The sequence below is a fragment of the Eschscholzia californica genome, unplaced genomic scaffold, assembly GCF_041429995.1.
Source record: "Eschscholzia californica isolate CP2 unplaced genomic scaffold, dmEscCali1.0.p SCAF_2, whole genome shotgun sequence".
NCBI classification, from domain to species: domain Eukaryota; kingdom Viridiplantae; phylum Streptophyta; class Magnoliopsida; order Ranunculales; family Papaveraceae; genus Eschscholzia; species Eschscholzia californica.
The window spans coordinates 56,973,488-56,988,907 of NW_028238309.1; positions in this window are offsets into that span (position 1 = coordinate 56,973,488).

A 15,420-nucleotide genomic window follows, 5' to 3' on the forward strand; every position below is an offset into this window, starting at 1 on the left:
GTGTGATTGTTTTTATCGATTGTTTACTTTCTTCATTGCTTTCTTGGTTATTTGATTTTGTCGCAATAGTTTACTTTTTTTCCTTTCAATGTAGTTGGTCTATTTACACCATTTAACAACAAAAATTATTTACCAAAACATAAATTTAACTTTGAAATTTCTTAACGGCTTAAAAGAATTTTGCGAAAATAAGTACCGACTTTAGTGTTTGGGTCACATGTTTGTCCGTTATAGGGTCTGGGTCACTGACTAACCATTGACCCCGTTAACTGATGACAAAATTTAACTACCGTCTAAATTCATTGCAAATTACTATTTTACCCTAAAACTTAAATTAAATTCACGAAATAACCAGTCGTCTTTCCGTTAGGTGGGCCTCCATTGATCCTCTCTTCGGCCAAACTGGTCCTCCTCCCCACCAGCACCACCACCACCGTGTTTCCTTTCATAAACCAAAACCACCAAATATCTCTTACCGCCACCAAAACCACAATCACCACCACCACTACCACCAATATCAATCAATTCCACAAAAATAAGATTTAACTTTTGACTGATTCACTAAACTTCTCAGAAATAAAAATTTCTTAAATCTCAGATCTATATAGACCAATTATTAAAAATCTCTATGCTTTCTCTTCAAATTCAACCCTTTTCTCAATCTTAATTGCTTCAATTTCAGTGGTCCATCAACAATCAAATTTAGGGTTTTAGGAATCATGGGTGGAAGAGGTACGACAAGATTAGGATCCCAATTAACAAGTTCTAATGCTCGTCCATAAGAAGTATCAACAGTTTTAAATCGATAAGTGTGATTATTACAAAGACTAGATCGAAAATTCGGTGGAAGCCCAATATCAGGTCCGATATGAACAAGTTTTGATAAAAGAAGACGATGATGAGTTGATAACATGAGAAGTTTTTGTAGTTTAATGACTAAAGCAGTTGAAATTGAACATTTTAGGGCTAATTCTTTAGAAGCTAGGGTTTGTGCTTTAGGTGTTAAACGAACACAAAGCTGATCTTGATGAGTAGATGAAGATGGGATTGTGAATGTTTGAAAAATTGTTGGGTAATGATGAATCATTGAGAGAAGAGAACGAGTTTTTGGAAGAGAAAGATAAGAACAACATTTTGAGAGGATTTGAATTGGGATACAATCTTTAGGTTTTAATAAATTAAGGTTTTGAGTTTTTGAACAAATCTTATTTTGTTTTGATTCATTGTTTTTCTATTTAAGCTTTAGGGTAATATAGTAATTTGCACTAAATTCAGACGGTTGTTAACTTTCGTCAACAGTCAACGGAGTCAATGGTTAGTCTGTGATCCAGACCCTATAACGGACAAACATGTGACCCAAACACTAAAGTCGGTACTTATCCTTGACCCAACCGCTAAATATCCCTAAATAAAAAGAAGAAGAAGAAGAAGAAGAAGAAGAAGAAGAAGAAGAAGAAGAAGAAGAAGAAGAAGAAGAAGAAGAAGAAGAAGAAGAAAAAGAAGAAGAAGGAGAAGAAGAAGAAGAAGAAGGAGAAGCAGAAGGAGAATAAGAAGGTAAACAAACAAAGATTGTGAAGAAGAGAGATTCTTTTTTCCAAATTTTGGACGGAGGGGTTAAGTCAAAAAAAAATTTCACTTAATCATTGACCTAACGGTGACAACTATGCCGTTAGGTCAAACCCAGCTAAGGCACTGCCGTCTATTGACTAGATTGCCTCTAACCATTTGTGAGATTGTCATTAGCAAAATTATTGTTATGTGGCCGACCCACCCACCTTGGTCGGCCATCACATGGCCGGCCACTTGAGCCTGTCCCCGACACCCCTTCGAAGCATGGTTTTTTCTATCGTTGTTTCGCATCATCATTCGAACCCTTTTGGCCTATTTAGCTGGACCCAATCCATCTTTAGCCTAGCTCCTTCTAGTCAAATCTCTCTGATCAAGTAACCACTCTTATGTGTAACCCGTTGTAGAATTCAGTTTATGTTAGCCGCGAATCACCGAAGTGATTCAACGATCGTAAGCCGCTTCTAGCAAAGCATTACGACCCCTAATTGGACCGGATTGGATGATCTTCAGGATGAGTTCATCGTTATCCTAGCTGACAAATTGAGCGCATTGTTACCTTGGTCGAAGGGCATCTCCTTCAAACCGAACGGATATATCCTTCAAAAACAACACAAGTTCACTTTGCTGATATCAAAATTTTACCTTCCAGTATTATCCAGAATTTTACCTTCAAAAACTACTATTCCTGTGCGGTGGCACTGGGCCCCCGCTTTATCCAGGCCCCCAAATATTATTTGTTAGTCAATAGTTATAACTAAAAAAGTTTTAGTAAGTAGAAAGAAAGGAATATATAGTTCGTTGTAGTATTGCTTTCTCTTTCTAACTTTTGTTTCTCTCTCTACTGTTCTTCTCTCTCTTTAATATATGCAATAGGTACTGTTGCACTTTTATTCTTGTATTCTCTCCAAGACTTTGACAGTACTCCAACGTTCTTTAACTTGAGTCAATTCGAAAAACATTTTTAATATTTGCAATTAATTAACCTAATTGTAATGTGCTATGTGTCATGTGTTAATGTTCTTTGTGTCATGTGTTAATGTGCTATTTGTCATGTGGGTAGTTTGTTTCTCTCTCTAACTCACCTATATACTTCTACAATATATATATATATATGTTATACTGTCTTATTTGATAGTTAAAACTATTTTTTTCATATGGTAATTTTGTGTTAAAATAGCTATTTATATGATTTTAATCTCATTAGGTGTAATATCTCTTGTTGTTTTGTTGAGATATTTTTCATTTCTCAATTTTAGTATGGAGGGCCCACGATTAAAATTCCGCACTGGGTCCCCAAATTCTCAACCGCACCACTGGTTGGATTTCGCTGTGAATGATGAGATTGCTACGTTGATTCCTGCGTTCGCTCCTCTAAAGCTAGAGGAAACCTGCAAGGAGTTGGAAACATCTTTGGCGCATAAGATAGTCGTTTCCCTTGCAGTTGATTGCCTTTTATTGGCTGCTTTGACTGACTGTAAGGAGGCGGTGTAATTGAGGTGTGTGATCCACCATGTTAATTGGAGCTATTATTTCGTAGTTGGGAGATAATAAGGTTTCCCTTTGAGGTTATCTCGCATCCTTGATATTTAGGAATTCAATAGTTTAAGGATAATTGATAGATATGTTTTCGAGTTTGTGGATCCTGCTTTGAATGATGAGATTGTTTCGTTGAATCCTGCATCCACTCCTCTGAACCTAGGGGAAACCTGCAAGGAGTTCGGGAACCTCTCTGAAGCTTAGGACAGTCAGTTGCCTTTGTAGTTGGTTACCTTTTATAGGTTGTTTTGACTGACTGCAAGGAGGTGATGTAATTGAGGCAGTTGTGATCCACCATATTGATTTGGAACTACTATTTCATAGTTAGAAGATAATAAGGTTTCCCTTTGAAATTATCCCGTATCTTTGATATTTAAGAATTCAATTGTTTAAGCATACTTGATAGACATGTTTCCGAGTTTGTGAAACTCTTAGGAGTCCTTTACAACGATGAGTTGCTTAATGCTAATAGAGATATAATCTGAGGTTATAGAAAGAGTACATTGATATGGTTAGTATATGTTCCAGCCATTTTCTACTGATATGGCTTGTTGGTAAGTTAGGAGTATTGCGGGGTTTCTAGGGAGGAATTACTTGGTATATATATTGAAGGATATATTCCCTCGATCAGAAGGAACGGTATCCTTCCGAAGGAATGTCCTTCGATCATGGTTGCAATGCGTACGATTTAGCGAATAGGATCATGACCTTAATCGAAATTTAGTCCGGTCGAATTAGGAATCGTAATGCTTTAGCTAGAAGCCGCTTACGATCGTCGGATAACATCGGTAATCCGCGACTAACATAGATCGGATCCTACAAGGGTTACATATAAGAGTAATGATTTGAACGGAGAGAATTGACTAGAAAGAGAATGACAAATAAGCGGATTGGATCCATTATTGGTAAGTCCAGTTAGTTCGGCGGAGTCCGAACAAAGATAAACACATCCGGGCCGAAAGGGAGACCCGAAAAGGCTTTAGGTGGGCCGGCCATGTGATGGCCGACCATAGCAACGGGCCCGCAATTACATAGCCGGTTAGGCCCTAAGTGGGTCGGCCAAGGAAGCCCATAAAGGGCTATGTTGGCCAGCCACACAAGAGGAAACCCTAAAAGGGTAATTTTGGAAATTACCTTATAATTAGGTTTTAGGAATCCTAGTTTGGGTCAAACACCTTTTCTAAGGATTTCTATATAAGACCTAATTAGACAAACCTAAAGAGAGACTAGTGGGTGTGTGGAAAATCAAAGAGACACAGAAACAAGTAAGTTCTTCTCAGAGAGGGAGAGAGAGCTGTCTGAAAGAGAGAAAATGAGTTTTCTCAATTATCTAGTCAAGAAGAAGGAGTTCTTCATCTCAACCTTCAAGAAGGTCCTAGCTCACTCGAAGGAGGGAGTTCAAGTCATATACTCGGTGTCTCAAGTAGAGGAGCTACAATTGGAGCTCTTATCTTCCGAATACTGGTCGGGATTTAGTTCGTGGGAAAGCGATTAGAGGTAATCTTCTTTCCAATCTAGTTCATTGATATGTTCATGTATAAATCTTAGTAATCTAGTGTTAATTAAACATAGAGTTTGAAATTCCTCTTAGAACACTAGACAATTAGATGCATTAGATACACACATATTCCTTCATATATAAGGTTCTCGAGAGGTTTGGTTTATGAATGTTTGTCAACTATACATTAGTAATAAAGTTACTTTTGGTGGGTGAGATTCTTTCTTTTAAATGTCCCTAAATTCATTTTAATTGCTACATATGAATTCCTTGTTGGGTCCCTTGTAGATAAGCCTGTCAATGGATATTCGAATATTCGACATCCAATCCGTATCCGTATTTAAAAAATGTCCGAAATTTCGGATATAGGATACGGATTCGGATATTCCTTATCGGATATCTGCTTATCGGATATCGGGTACGGAAACACTAATATTCGATCCGATAAATATCCGTATCCGATAAGTAATATAAAAAATAATAAGAATTTAAATTTATTCATAATAATATATAAAATGTATGGTTGAGATTTATTATTTAGATCTAATGGTTAAAAATTTGAAAGTTTGTTAAAGTTTCGAATATCGGGTATTATCAGATATCCGTTAATACTATCGGATTCAGATATTGATTTATAATATCCATTAGATAATTATCGGATACGGATATTCGGATAGCTTATCGGATTCGGATACGGATATGCCTATATCCGATCCGATAAGCTACCGTTTATAGGCCTTGTAGACCTTGTGAATGATCATTTATCATTTTAATTTATGGAGATAAGTTTTCAATCTTGAGGATTAGTTTCTAGCAGGAAGTCATGCATGCGGGTAGAAAAGAGAAGATAAAAGAAAAGGGTTATTGGTTGGTGCGGACCAGCCTTCTGAGCTGCTAGTGATATTGTCTGTTTTGGCTCACTTGGACCTCACGATTTTAAAAGGGCTCATTAGTGAAAGGTGTTTAACCTCTTAAGAGAAACACCGCACTCTGTCTCACCACCGATGTGAGATTGTTGCCACAAAAAAAAGCAATTTTCAACATTTTAATGTTTCTGTATAGTTCCTTATATTCACGGGTAGAGATATTATTGTAGTTAATTCCTTAAGTTTGTCAAACTGGGTTATGTTTTGGATATGAGTATTAATTACTTCGATTTCTATTTTATTTTTTTTCAGAAGTCGACTACGATCTACATTTGTCGTTACAAAGCATGCCCAACAGCATGAAAGAAGCCTAATGCCCGACAAATTTATAAGATCACTTACAATATTTATAACCTAAATTACATGGGATAATTGTTGATGGCAAACTGCTTCCACCGAGACTCGATCCCACGACCACATAGGCTTAAGAGGGGGTGTCCAACCACTACACCAAAGGGTGGTGGACACTTTGATTTCTATTTAAATCATACTAAGAAAAAAATTCTGAAATTTTGTTGTTTGAAAACCGTATAAACTTCAAATTATATCTTTAGCATTTCTTTTGCAATGGTCGATTTTCCATCTATCGTACTTCTTTACATGTTCAACAACATTCATTTTCGTCCCTTGTCATCAATATTGTCTCTTTCATCTCTTGTACATTTTGTTATCACCAGCAAATTGTGTACTATTTAGGCGTGATTAATACAACCTTCCAATTGAGTCCATGTGAGATCACTTCTTGTATCAACAACTAAGCTGCAAGTTTTATAGGATTGTCGTTCATTAAAAGTACCAAGTCCAACTTTTGCAATATAATTTGATCCTCGGGCGTAAGAGGGTATGCGTGTCGCATCAGGATGAATCGCTCCACTGGTTATGTTAGCCAATATCAACTTTCTTAAGGTGAGGTAACGGGCTCGGCTTTCGATTGTTGGACAAGTCTTTCAACTCTTTCTTCTATGATCAGATTACCAGCGTAGAGAGGTGATTCATAGAATCTATGTGCACTATCTCCAAACTAAACCCATCTACACCTCCATTGACAGATGATGTGTTGCATAATACTAATAATTGAGATATGATCAAAAGGTATAGAAAGAAAAATACATGGATATCACGAGTATGTACTTGAGCTGCCATATTGGATCTCTATAATCTCTATTGGAACTCAAGACACTGGTGAATTTGGAGTACTGTGGGATTTCTATATACAAGGTTTTGGGGAGATCAGTTAGATTCTTTCTTCTGGTGAATTGGGTTGGTGTCAATAGTTATAACTAAAAAAGTTTTAGGAAGTAAAAAGAAAGGAATATATAGTTCGTTGTAGTATTGCTTTCTCTTTCTAACTTTTGTTTTTCTCTCCACTTTTCTTCTCTCTCTTTAATATATGCAATAGGTACTGTTGCACTTTTATTCTTGTATTCTCTCCAACACTTTTACAGTACTCCAACGTTCTTTAACTTGGGTCAATCCGAAAAGCATTTTTAATATTTGCAATTAATTAACTTAATTGTAATGTGTCATGTGTTAATGTGTTGTGTGTCATGTGTTAATGTGTTATTTGTCATGTGGATAGTTTGTTTCTCTCTCAAACTCGCCTACATACTTCTACAATATATATATATATATATATATTTGCAATTAATTAACCTATTGCATATATATGTTATATTGTCTTATTGTAGTTAATTCCTTAAGTCTGTCAAAGTGGGTTTATGTTTTGGATATGTTTTGGATATGAGGGGGCCCTACAATATCTCCCATAAGAAAATAGGGGCGTTACAACCCTCCTCCGAAAATACACTAAGCGTTTCTTTAGCAAGTAAACCAGTTGTGTTTGAACCATCTTCGTACTCAACACTGTAAGAACAAGGGCCACCAGAACGTTTCCGTTTATCACAAAAAGGGTGGTTACCAGGAAGACCCACATAAGACTTTGACTTTTGATAAGGGAAAAGAGGTTGGTCTTGATGAAAACAATGAGTACAACCTTCACATTGGAGCCATGTTATATCACTCCCAGTATCAACCATCAAACTGTAAGACTTATAAGGTGGTTTTTCATTGAAAGTACCAATCCCAATTTCAGCAATATAAGAAAACCCTTCCCAAGAAAAGGGTAGACGGGCCTCCGGATGAATCGCTCCACTGGCTATGTTAGCCAATACCATCTTTCTTAAGGTGAGATAGAAGGCTCGAGCTTCCGATTGTTGGACAAGTCTCTCAACTCTTTCTTTTATGGTTAAATTACCAGGGTAGCGGGGCCGTGTTTGGGCCCGTGCGGGCAGGGCGCTCGCACAGGCCCCCACCTATAAGGGCCCATTCTTGATAATTTTCAAACTTGGTGCTATACTACTATTGATACAAGAATCATATGTTCATAAGTTATGTGGCTTGTGGCTTGTGGCTTGTGGCTTGTGGCTTGTGGCTTGTGGCTTGTGGCGGTTTATTGGATGTATGTGGCTTGTGGCAGTTTATTGGATGTAGGCGGTTTTGAATTGTGGATGCATACCAGTTTGAGTTTCTAATTCCTATAGTTATGTCGGCTTATATTATATATTTTTTTTTTTTATGAGAGGCTTATATTATATTTAAATAGGGGATTTGAGAGCCTATTCAAATTATCAACAAACACAACAACTCTTCTTTAGAGAGAGCTAGAGAGAGAGAGAGAGCAAGTGAGAGAGAAATTTTGTTCATAGTTTTGAGCGGTGTTTAATTTCCCGGTCGTCGAAGATTTAGTATAAAAGGTTAAATTCTATACGGTACCATCTTGGGACGAACTTGCAAGTTGTGTGAGTCGTCTTCATCTATCCTTCAATAAAAATTTCTTGTTCGCCTGAGGACGTAGGCTTTAAAGCCGAACCTCGTTAATTTTGTTTGCATATTTGGTTTTGGCATAGCTTTTCGATTAATTTTCATAATCTGATCAATTTCTAGGATAGGTTCGATAGCTTTCGCGACTTTTAGTACTAACAAAAATAATCATGCATACTTTGTGAAAATTATCAAGAATGGGCCCTTATAGGTGATACTGGGAGTGATATAACATGGCGCTCGCACATGCCCCCACCTATAAGGGCCCCACCTATAAGGGCCCATTCTTGATAATTTTCAGAATAGTATTAGCTGGATTAGGCAAGGAGTATAGTCAATTTGTGATAGCAATTGATAGTCGAACAACAAGAATCAACTATCCTGAGCTTCGATCTCGTCTTCTCCATCATGAACAGTGGCTTTTATCTCAGGAAAAATTTGAAGAACAATCAGCCTACTTTGTGAAACCTAATAAATCTTCTAATCCACCTCAAAAACAACACTATAATAGACAATCAAGTCAGTTCAATACGAATAATAACAGATCAAACTATCACCAATACAACAGATCTCAGTCAGATCACAACAGATCTCAGTCAGATCATCAACCAACACAAGCTTATATTAAACAAGGTGATCGATCAGCTTCAAAACCTCAGGTTCCTATTTCATCTACACAACAAAATCAACAACAATTACATAATCAAAAGGCTATGAATCTTGATTTTTCAACCATTCCTTGTGGTATTTGTCACAAATGGGGTCACCAAGCCAGTAAATGCAGATTCAGGTATGCTCCATCTCGAAATTCAACTTCTAATGAATTTGCTGGTTTACACTTAGATAATTCAGATACAAAACTTCACATAACAATGATTCCCAACACACACAAGAGGAATGTAATTTTGCTACACATAATGAGTGTTTTGTAGCAAGCTCTTCTAGTTTTGCTAAACCTAAGAGATGGTTAGCTGATACAGGGGCTTCTAGCCATATGACAAATGATAGAGATATGATTACTTCTCCTAAACCATACAATGGTGGTGAATCTGTCATGGTAGGAAGTGGTACATCTATTCCAGTTAAGAGTTGTGGTAATACTAAGGTTGTACACTCAGATGTTCCCTATGGTCTTAACAACATACTCCTAGTGCCTAAATTGACAAAGAATTTGCTATCTATATCTAAATTCACCAAGGACAACAGTTGTTCAGTTGAGTTCTATCCTTGGGGGTATAGTATTAAAGATCTTTTATCTCACATTACTCTTATATACTCAAGGTCCTATGGTGAATAATCTTTATCCTATTGACTTTGATACACTGAGAAAGCCTCAAATTGAGGCCTTATCTGCTACTATAGTTGCTTCTCCCACTCTTTGGCACAAGAGATTGGGCCACACACCCAAAGGCATTCTTGATCAACTTAAGAAGTCAAATCTCATTGATTATGATTTTGAGGACTTCTCTTTTTGTGAGACTTGTCCACTTGGGAAGAGCAAGTGTTTACCATCTGAACTATCTACAACACTTACACCTGGCCCATTACATTTTATACACTGTGACATATGGGGTCCTGCACCTGTACCAACAGCTACTGGTGCTAGATATTTCATTTTGTTTGTGGATGACTTTACTAGATTCTTTTGGATACATCCCATGACAGTGAAGAGTGAAGCTTTATCTTGTTTTAAGAAATTCAAGACAGCCTATGAGAATCTATTAGCAACTTCAATCAAGTTGTTTCAGTGTGATGGTGCACCTGAGCTTTGCAAAGGAGATTTTTATAAATTTCTTACAGAGTCTGGTATTCTCTTAAGAATTTCATGTCCATATACTCCTCAGCAGAATGGTAGAGCTAAGAGAAAGAATAGACAAATTACAGAGATGGGTAATACATTGAGGTTTGAAGCATCTGTTCCAAAAAGGTTTTGGTTTGACTCTTTTGCTGCTGCAACTCATATCATTAATAGACTTCCAATCAAATTACATAATGGTGTCTCTCCTTTTGAAATGTTATTTCAGAGGGTACCAAATTATACTTCTATGAAGGTATTTGGCTCAGCTTGTTTCCCTCATTTATCTGTTGTCAGACAAGATAAGCTAAGTCCTAAGTCTACTAAGTGTGTGTACTTGGGTATTAGCTCTCTACATAAAGGTTTTAAATGTTTGGACTTGGTAACAAACAAGGTGCACATCTCTAGACATGTTATGTTTGATGAAGAATGTTTTCCTTTCAAGGAGGTTCCTTCATCCACATCATCTGCTGAGCTTCCCATTTCTTCTCCAGTGGTGTTAGAATTTCAGCCTGATATTCCTCTTGCAGTTGAGCCAGAGGTGGTGGTTGGTTCTCTCCAGCCAGAGATGGTAGTCCCTTCTTCATCTCAGGTAGCTTTGATGAGACATGAAAATGTCCCATCTGAATCTCTTAACTCGAGTTAGTTAGTCCATTTCGAGCAGTTACTTTCATGAATTACTTGTTTCTCTTTCTCAGGGGTCTCTTACGGAGTTTAATGTGAAAGACGGATAAAATTGGGAGAAAGGCATACAAAGGGCATTTTGGTAATTTGGAGATTATTGTAGTCTGGTGATTAGGCCAATTTTAGTGCTCAGGTGAAAGTAGAGTCCAACACGAATCCGACGGAGAAAGCGGAAGTGAAATCGGAATCCGAGTGCGAAAATTATATCGAGTCAAAGTTTTGGTCAAAAATGGGTCAAGTTGGAGCTTTTCAGTGCCACGTGGCGGCAACCTGACGTTGAGGGACACACTCTCGGTACACCAGTGGGCAGAAGAGACATTTTTGGGAGTCAGACCTGGCTTTGATTCAGTGCATTGCGTTGGAAATACTTCGGTGTTCCCCGAACGATCCAGTGATCCCATTTTGCAACACGTACCCGATCGGACGGCTGTTGTTAGTTCCTTAACACATATACGTGATTGGTGGGAGAATCTTCCTTACTTTCTCTTTTCTTCCTTCCACGAACAGTAATGGTTGAAGAGATTTTCTCTCTTCTTTGAGATACCAAAACAGAGAAAGATTCTCTTATCCTTTCTCATATACACATGAGATTTTCAAAGGAAACAAGAGAAATATAGAAATAACTGAAATGGGAAATTCCTTTTGGAGTTTCCAGAGAACGTAGAGAGAGAGAGATAGAGAAGGAAATAAATCCTATTATATGGAGAAACCATCTCCTAAATGGAAAGAAGATGAAACCGAGAGATGGAGAAGGTCGGCTAGGGGTGATCGGCTCTGAAATAAAAACAGAGAGCAAAGGAGGAGTAAAAGACATCTCTCAACCGAGGGTTCTCTCTGAGCTAAAACAGAATTATGAAAGAGAGAGAGAGAGAGAAGCTCGGTTTTTGAAGGACTGAAATCAGAGGGAAAGAGCTGAGAAGAAAAAAATCTTTAGAGAGAGAAAGAAAGAGAGAAAAACCGAGAGCTAGGAGCTAGAGAGAGAGAGGGAAATTTGTAGTTTCTGTTTCTGTTCTTATTCTTCTTCTGATTCTTCACTTTGTGAGAGAGAGAAGATTAGATATAAAGAGTTAAGAGAGAGAGAGATACTGTAGAGAGAGAGAGAGAGAGATTGAATTAATATAAACTCCATTAAAATTTCTTTATCTTCTTCTTTCTTTACTATTTCGGTTAGAGAGAGAAAGGGGTGTTACTGGTTTGTTTTAGAAAGAGAAAGAGAAAGTTTAGAAAGAGAAAGAAGGAGAAAACAGAGAAGGAAAGAGAAAAACCAGAGAAGGAAAATTATTTTCTCACCTGGAAATCGTTTCCGGGAAGATGAGAAAATAATTTTCCCTAAGGTTCTGTTTGGCTGCGCAGAAGAAAAAAAAAAAAGCGAAAAAAGGTGTTTTCTTCTCCGAATCTTTTTCTTTCTTTAATGTTATTAATTTTTATCTCTCCCACCATGATTATGATCTCTTTAGTGATGAGTAGCTAATTTATCTAATCTAGGGTTAGGATGAAACCATATTCGAGCTTTTAGAAACACGAGTTATTTGGTTAATTCTTTGAATGTGATTTAATGTTTAAATTGTTTTAATTTGTCAAGTCGATTATCTTTTCACTATCTATGCTTTTAGGTTTGATGTATCGTGCTTAGGTTAGATCCTTTGACGATACATACTTATTGATTGATAGATAGTAGTTTAGAAATTCATTTTTTAAATAAGACAATTACAATCATGAGTTAAAAACCGATTTTATCGAAAACATCTCCCGGAATTAGGATAGTTCATTATCCGAAATTCTGAGTTATAAAACGAGAGAATTAGTCAGTTGATTTCATGTGTTTAAAAGTGAGTTAATTGGTGGATTCCAGACACCCTAAGTCATCTCCCCCCATTTGAGTTCCTTGTATCATTTGTATTTTATTTCCGTCATTTTATTTTAATATTTTATTCATTTCAAAACCAAAACCAAATCATTGAAAAAACCGTCTTACTTCCAAGTCTTAGAATAGATTTCACTTAGTCTCTGAGGAACGAACCGGTCTTACCGGAATTTATTACAACTTGACGCCCGTGCACTTGCGGGTGTAGACCTATTTAGGAAACTTTCTAGGCCCATCAAGCTTCTTCTCCTAATACACCTATTGATATGTCAACCCAATTGGTACAAGATAATATTGTGCTCCCTGGTACTTCTGCACATCCTATGATCACTAGAGCTAAGGCTGGTATACATAGACCCAAATATCTACCTGACTATGTTGCTAATTTCTCTGTGTGTCATCCTCTCTCTGAGACATATGTGGCCTTATTAGAACATACCCCTGATCCTACATCATTCACACAAGCATCTAAGGTTCCTGAATGGTGTCAGGCTATGTCTGAAGAGATTAGTGCTTTAAAACAGAATGAAACATGGGTGTTAGTGCCAGCAACATCCTCTATGAACATTCTAGGATGTAAATGGGTGTTCAAAACAAAACTTAAGGCTGATGGAAGTATTGAGAGGTACAAAGCCAGGCTGGTGGCTAAGGGGTTTCATCAGCTAGATGGGCTAGACTATTTTGAGACATTTAGTCCAGTAGCTAAACCAACTACCATAAGGTCTGTTCTCACAGTTGCTGTTACAAAAGGCTGGTCCATCAAACAACTTGATGTGTCTAATGCCTTCTTACATGGTGATCTTGAAGAAGATGTTTTTATGAAGCAGCCTCCTGGTTTTGTAGACAGGTCAAAGAAGGATTATGTATGTCATTTGAAGAAATCATTATATGGCCTGAAACAGGCTCCTAGGGCATGGTTCACCAAATTTGCTGAGTTTCTTTTGAATTATGGTTTTCAAAAGAGCTCTACTGATCACTCCTTGTTTGTGTATAGATTGGGAGTTGATACATTGGTGTTACTTCTATATGTGGATGATATAATATTGGCTGGGTCTTCTTCATCTATGATAGATCATCTAGTCACTGCCATGAGCTTGGAGTTTACTATGAAGGATTTAGGAACTCTTCATTACTTTTTGGGTATTGAAGTTAATCCCATTCCTTCTTTTTCAGGTCTCTTACTTACCCAAAAGAAATACACCTTAGAGCTTCTCCAAAAAGCTGATATGCTTGATTGTAAGTCCATTTCTACTCCTATTCCTTTTGGACAGAGACTATCAAGTCAGGAAGGTGATCTTCTTGAGGATCCTTTCCTATATAGAAGCCTTGTGGGTGGATTACAGTATTTGATAATGACCAGACCTGATATCTGTTTTGGAGTGAATTATGTTGCTCAGTTTGTATCAGCTCCAAGAACATATCATCTTCAGCTGGTTAAGAGAATTTTGAGATACCTCAAGGGCACTTTGGGTTCTGGAATTTCTATTCTACCAAGTGATCTTTCACACTTAACTGCCTTTTGTGATTCAGATTGGGCAGGTCGTCCGGATTCCAGAAGATCAACCAGTGGTTATGGAGTTTTTCTTGGGTCTACCTTAGTTGCTTGGTCCTCTAAGAAGCAGCCTACTGTGGCTAGGTCGAGCACAAAAGCTGAGTACAAGTCAATGGCAGTGGCTACTTCAGAATTGCTATGGATTTCCTATGTTCTTGAAGAATTGGGTCTTCCTTTATCACTTCCTATGGTTCTGAAATGTGATAATATGGGAGCAAAACATTTGGCCATGAATCCTGTTTTCCATGCTCGCACCAAGCATGTTGAAATAGATTACCATTTTGTTAGAGAATTGGTTGCTACTGGTGTCATTCGTGTGGACTTCATTCCTTCTTCTGCTCAGCTTGCTGATGTTTTCACAAAGGGATTGTCTGATCCACTTTACTCTCATCTTCTCTCCAATCTTATGCTTCGTCACTCTGCCTCAGATTGAGGGGGAATGTTAGAGAAGACGATGGTGTCATTGAAGTGTTAGTATAATTTTAGTTGTTTCTCTTATGAGTGTGTATAGGCACTCCTTTTAGTGTTAGCTAAACATAACAGACTTTGTCTCCTTTCTTCTCTCTCTATAACAAACTCTATAAATAGAGCAGAGATGTAATCTTGTGATTCAAGTAATAATACAAACTCATTACTACTAAAATCTCTATCTCTCTTATAAACTTAGGGTTTCTAATAAAAGCAATGACGCATACTTGAAAGGGATCAATATACTTCCACTGAGAAAAAGATTCGTTCAAATTGAGATTTCTTCTTAAGGAACTCACTAAGGAATCCATGAAAAAGACAGTCACTTAGATGGTTAGCTTTCAATATCCCAAACAGATTAGTTTGGATAAATAAGACTTAATGTTTTATGAAAATGGTAGTGGTTTGGAGGATTCACACTGTTTTATCCTTCTATTTCCTCTCAAGTTAGACAAATTGGCGGTATCTCTCTTTTTAGAAAAAAAGAAAACAGAAAAGAGAAGGCAATTTTCAACCCTTTGATGTTTTTGTAAAATTCTTTTTCTTCTTACCTAAAGATAAACGCAATAAATGTCTTTTAGTTTCTACCATGAGAGAATATGTGAAGGTTATAATATTATTGTAGTTAATTCCTTAAGCTTATTAAAGTAGATTATGTTTTTCGAATGAGTACTAATTTCTTGATTTCTATTTAAATTATACGAAGAA